This window comes from Ictidomys tridecemlineatus, chromosome 6 (assembly GCF_052094955.1).
Source record: "Ictidomys tridecemlineatus isolate mIctTri1 chromosome 6, mIctTri1.hap1, whole genome shotgun sequence".
Taxonomy (NCBI): Eukaryota; Metazoa; Chordata; class Mammalia; order Rodentia; family Sciuridae; genus Ictidomys; species Ictidomys tridecemlineatus.
Window position 1 is genome coordinate 195364162 of NC_135482.1, and position 5758 is coordinate 195369919.

At 41.7% G+C, this 5758-nt stretch overlaps 1 long non-coding RNA gene across 1 annotated transcript; it reads left to right on the forward strand.

Moving 5' to 3' along the window:
• Window positions 1–1472: 1472 nt before the first annotated feature.
• LOC144378448 (uncharacterized) lies at window positions 1473–4000 on the forward strand. The gene is made up of 2 exons (XR_013440090.1): window positions 1473–1618; window positions 3732–4000. It is a non-coding gene; the product is annotated as an uncharacterized LOC144378448 (long non-coding RNA).
• The last annotated feature ends 1758 nt before the right edge of the window (window positions 4001–5758 follow it).

Below are 5758 nucleotides of genomic sequence, written 5' to 3' on the forward strand. Positions count from 1 at the left end.
TTGGTGGCTGAGCTCAGTAAAGTTCTATTTGTCCTTGAAAGACACTGTCATGTGGCTCTCTGCTGTGGCCTGTGGATTACAGTCTACCACAGGACATTTTGCTGCAGCTGGCACATGAAGGAAGGAAGAGAGAGCAGGTGGGCGCCTGCAGGAGGCACCTAGAGTGCTGGACTCACTTAAGCCTCATAAGAGCGTCCTCAACTCAAGGGAGATCAGAAACGGCAGTAGTTATATGCCCACCTGGAGCAAGTCACAGGCAGGCCTGAAACACCTCAGGCACACTTGGTGTTATTCCAGCAAGTGGGGGCCTGGTCTGTCCCTGCCCCTCCTGTCCACTGCTGCTGAGCCACATGGGTTTTTTGCACTTACAGAGTGGCATATTAATTGCTTCTGAGCCACACATTTGGGAATTAAATAAGATAATGAATGCCAAGTGCCCAGTATGGTGGACGGCACAAAATGCATGCTCAGTGTAAGAAAATTCCCTGTGCCTCATTACTAAATAATGGTATTTGAAACAAATCATATTATGGGGTTTTTCCCCCTTTGTCTGTATGTTGTCTTCTGACTATTTTCTCCAAGGCAGAAAATTTCCTTGATTTTTATTCTTCTAGTGCTGTGGCCAAATCCTTTGTGTAACTGCAGAGGTGAAGGCTCTGGGCTACTCGTCTAACATCTGCTACCTACTAGCTCATATTTAACATCTCTGCTCCAATTCTCAATCCTTAAACCAAAGATTAATCCTCACTCCATGGAGCTGTTTAAGAATTAACAAACACAAGTGCTTAGTGGAGTATCTGAAAAACAACAGACGATACCCGTCATTTCCTGTGGGCCTTGCCCTGCTGTGTAGAAGGTATAAGTCTGGTATAAGATGTTGTGAAGCTGAAAAGTCAGAGAAAACTGGCATGACTCGGATCAGCTTTTCTGTTCAGAAAAAGCCCTGTGAAATAACCACAGATTTAGTAGGAGAGTAAATAGTTAAGTAGAAAATTTATAAGTGTGCAGAGGGATACTCACAATGACATTTTAAATTTTATTGATAAGATCATAAATATCCCCAGTAAGACTGTACATAACCCCATTTATTTATTTTTAATTAAAAGGATCTTACTTTCACTTTGTCATATTGTAAAATTTAACTCCCCTTTAGAAATTAACAAACCTAAGATCTCACATGTTGAGGGAGAGGTGGGAATGCTGCAGACATTTCCTGAATAACCATAATGACTCAGTGGTAGATATAAAATGTCCAAAAAGCTCTCTGGAAAACCACAATTTGATTTGTCATTTGGAGCTAAAGTATAAATGCTGATAACATTTTCATTCAAAAGATCAGGAAAATATGTATCTTTGTTGTCAGCACATAATAGAGTCGGGTATCAGTAATTATTAATACTTCAAAGTGTGTTTGAATTTGCTTAAGCCTAGTTAATAAGAAAACCTTTCTTTTTCTTGTTATAAATTAAGCATTAACCAGGCTTTCTCTTAACAATGCAGCTTGGGGCCATCCCAGAGGACCCTCCTACGGCAACTTCCTGTCCACACAACAGGACCCGCGGATAGCATAGGAGGAGGCCAGGGACTTGACCTGCAGAGGGCTGGGGTTCAGGTTCAGGTAACACCTGCTTCCTTCTTCATGCCCCCTCCCAACCCCAAGGATGAACGTAAAGTTGAAGGGAAAAAATAAACTTAGATTAGTTCAGAAATCATTTCCGTAATTGTCCATTATTGAGAGATCTCAGATAAGTCATTTTTAAGAATGCCCCATTGACCATCCCTCCTGGGAGGGATCAATGCCTTTAGCCCAGGGTGTGGCTGATTCCTCCTTGCTCTAAAAGCAACAGAAGCCCCAGAGGATAAAAAGGTCAGTGAAAATGAGAAAAGGGTCCCAGGACCTCTGTACTATGCCGTTATGAATCAGAAACCTGGCCAAATCTAGAACTGGCAGCCAGAAGACGGGTTTCCATTCTGCTGCATCTCAGAATGGCCGTGTATGGAGTGGGCGTGAATGACCAGGAGATTCCCTCTATGAGGGGTTGAGGCCCTTAATGAAGGACAGTCTGGTCTAGAACTTAGAGCAGTGAGAGGCTTACAAGGACGGAAACCACAGGTCCACCAAGCTGTGGTTTCCCAGGTGCCTCACCTGAAACCCCAGTCTGAACCCTCTCTTCCTGAATTTCAAAGCCCCTTCCCCTTAAGCTATTGCTCATGTGAAACTCTTACACCATGGGCTCTGACTTGGTCTCCTCTTCTGCCCATGTTAACGGCCCCAATACTTACTGAACTGACTTTGAGGACAGCTAAGTACTCGGAGGTTTAAGGATGCCTCTGACCAGCAGGCTGCTTCCTTGGCCCCAATGTCAATAAGATGCTAAGTGGCTGCCTTCTTGTTAAACTAAGATTAGAGGATGCTGTACTATAAATATGTGCATATTACAGAGGTTTTGTTTTTCCCAGATGAATTCACAGCAACCACCATTTAAATTATCTAGATTCAAATGAATTATATTTATTTCAAAACAGCCCACCAGCTTGGACCAAGTCTAATGTGGCCAGCACTGAAGCCCTGGCTAGGAGAATTAGACACGCCTTGCTTTGAAAAGGAGCATCATTACTTGGGATTTACGAATTTACCTTGGGCAGGTCACATGACTCATTGGGACTTGGTGGCTCCTAGGTAACACATCACAGAGGGTCATTGCCAGGTAGCCCTGCATGAATTGGAAGAGCTATTTTATCCCAAATTATTACTTTTTATGCTACAGGAATAATGTTATAATTATAGTCAATCATCATTTGCTCTGACTACATTCAAGGATTTTTTTAGGTATTTGATAAGCGTTTTCTTACTTGCGCTTTTCACTAGCCCTATGAGGAGCGTGTGATTGTCGTCTCTGTTTACAAATGGAGAAGAGTGTAGCTCAGCAGCCTAACACCACAGCCTGTGCCCCCTCTGCTCATGCTCTATGCCAGCCAGGGCTATGTCCAGACACGGCATTAGGTCTACCGTCACAGCAGAGAACAGACACACACACACCTGCTAACAGGATTGGCATTCGGGGGCTACTGCCAGCTGAAACAGCAGCCGTCATTTATTGAGCATTTGCCATAACTAGATGGTGTGATAGCCTGATATATTTTATGACCTATTCCTATGAGATAGGTAACATTTTTATTGTCCTTTATAAATAAGGAAAGCGCTATCTCTTAGTTGCAAGTGTTTCTTACAACCACACAGATTAACAACACTGAATAAGAGACAAACTTCATGTCTCCACTATTTTCAAATACTCTGGGTTAGTAGGATCAGTTGAAATACTGATTTGGATCAATTTTGATTCTGGAGATTCTTTAAGTCTCCTGCAAGAGTTTTAGGAAGTTAAGCAAAATAAGCCTACTGTATTTACTAGCTACTAAAAGTTTTGACTCCTACACACATTAATAGTTGTTTTCATTTATGTTTGGACCAAATTGGTGTAGCAAGGGGCTGGCTTTGTTCCCAGGCTGTTGCATTGATTAAGGTTCCAGACATTTATCATGAATTACTTCTTGTACTGAACTTGTGCAGATATTGTGCACATTAACTGCAGTGGCACCCTTGAAGCCTGGCAAGAGTGCCTGTCCTCGTCATGCAACGTGGAGCTGACGAAGACCCTGGGGGACAGTGGGGGTGAGTGCTGAAAGACGAATGGGCCGTGACAGACCAGGACCTGGGAATGTGTCCATAGGTGCTGCCGGAGAAATCACTTTGGAAAACAAGCCCTGTGCAGATGAGGATGACTCGAGGGATGAGGGAAGACCAACTCTTGTGCTGTGGACAAGAGGCAATAGGAAAGCAGCCCAAGTACAATGAGCCTACAGAGGTGCAGATTTTGGGATCGGCAGGGAAACCACAGGGAGCTTGAAAACTTGCTGTTCAGTGTTGTACTCAGCTTCCACGCTCATTGCCTCACGCAGTCACCGAAGAAAGTGAAATAAAGACAAGTCCATTCCACAATTTCTGTTGTTATAGCTTGTACCTATTTGTGAAATTTGGAAACAAACTGTTTAGAAATAGGAGTCAGGTTCAGTTTGGAGGAACAGCGAAAGGACCGCCACTATTCCTTCAGGCAGGTGCAGAATAGCACCACATTGTAGTTTGGGCAAGACGAAGGCACCCGGGGGTCCACAGACACAGTTTTCTGTACCCAGCAGATGCACAACAAGTGTGTGCTGACTTTGTAACATTCTGGATTTAAGGACTTAAGGACCACCCAGTTGAACTTCGTTAGCTGCCTCAGTCTTCCATGGGTAATTGTCCATGCTCGGTGTGAAACTCAGGTAAAGTTCATTGCTCATGGAAACCTTATTCCATTCAGTGGTTTTAACTGTTAAAATGCTCTTTTCTGAGTTGAACCCGAATCTAGCTTGTTATCATTTCCATTCCCTGTTCCTGGTTCTGTTGAATTTATTTTGAATTGTGGAGCTGGTACCCAAATGGAACAGTCCCCCATAAGCACTGCATACTTGAGACTTGCTTGTTGACCTTTCACTCCCCAGGGTTACAGAATGGGATTCCTGGTGCATCAACACATTCCTCCTCCCTTCTCAGGTTGGGATGAACCCTGTTCCATTTCTCAGACTCAGAGGGAGGCGTGACTCAAATACACACACCACTCACCATTAAGCCAGGTACAAACCTGGGCCAAACTGATGGTTTGGGTTTATGTTTTTTTGATAGATTAAACTATAAGTAAGAAAATTATATGGCTTTAAAAACAAAACAAAACAAAACCCTGAATCTGTTAGTTTTATTTCATTCAAATTTCAAAGTTTTTGGTGAGAAATTTAAAAGCTATAAAACAGTAATTTGGAGATGATTTGAATTATGGGAATACTAAGTAAGATATTCAAATCAAACCACAGCACATAGAATTTAATCCATGAAGGACACTGGGAGATATTTTTGATATCACCTGTGATAGCTCATTCAATTCAAAGATGAAGGGTAAACCCCAAAGCAACAAGACTCCAGAGTGCTTGGTACACATTTTACATGTAATCAGAACTAACCATTTCTTTTCATTTATAGAACATACTCCAATGACCTTTGAGGTTGGTGGCAGGATAGGACATTAGCTTATAATTATTCTTTGATTTGCAATGAAAAATTGGAATGACTATTCCTGTCCAATCTAAGACAGACTATTAGACTTGAAGTGCGAAGCGTTACTGCCCTCTCCTGATCTACTTGGGTATAGCATCTTCTAGAAAGGACTTGAACAAGAGACCAAATTTTAAAAGTCATTTTACACACTAGAAATTAGTATTTTCCATTCTGAATACACATCTAAGTCCTTGTGAGAATCATTATTTCACATAGTATATTTTTTAAATTAAATATAGTACATTCATCATTTGATAAATTAATGAGCCAGAAAATGTAGGAAAAAATAATGACAGCTGTTAATATCATGCATTTATATGACATTTTGAAACAGCACTTAATACATCTTTTCTCATTAAGTCTCACATCATTCCCGGGAGGAAGCAACTTCTTAAGTCTGTTGTTGCAGTTCATAAATGACTGCGAGTGCAAGTTGTAGCCATTTAATTTGCCTGCTTTCATGACTCAGTTAGGCTTGTTCATTTTACAACCTGGAAAAATCCAAATCCTAGGTACATGTAAACACATAATGAAGTCCCTTGCAACACCACCTATCCCCATCCAGATCCAAAAGGACAACTACACAATTCCCAATGAAACATAATGCAT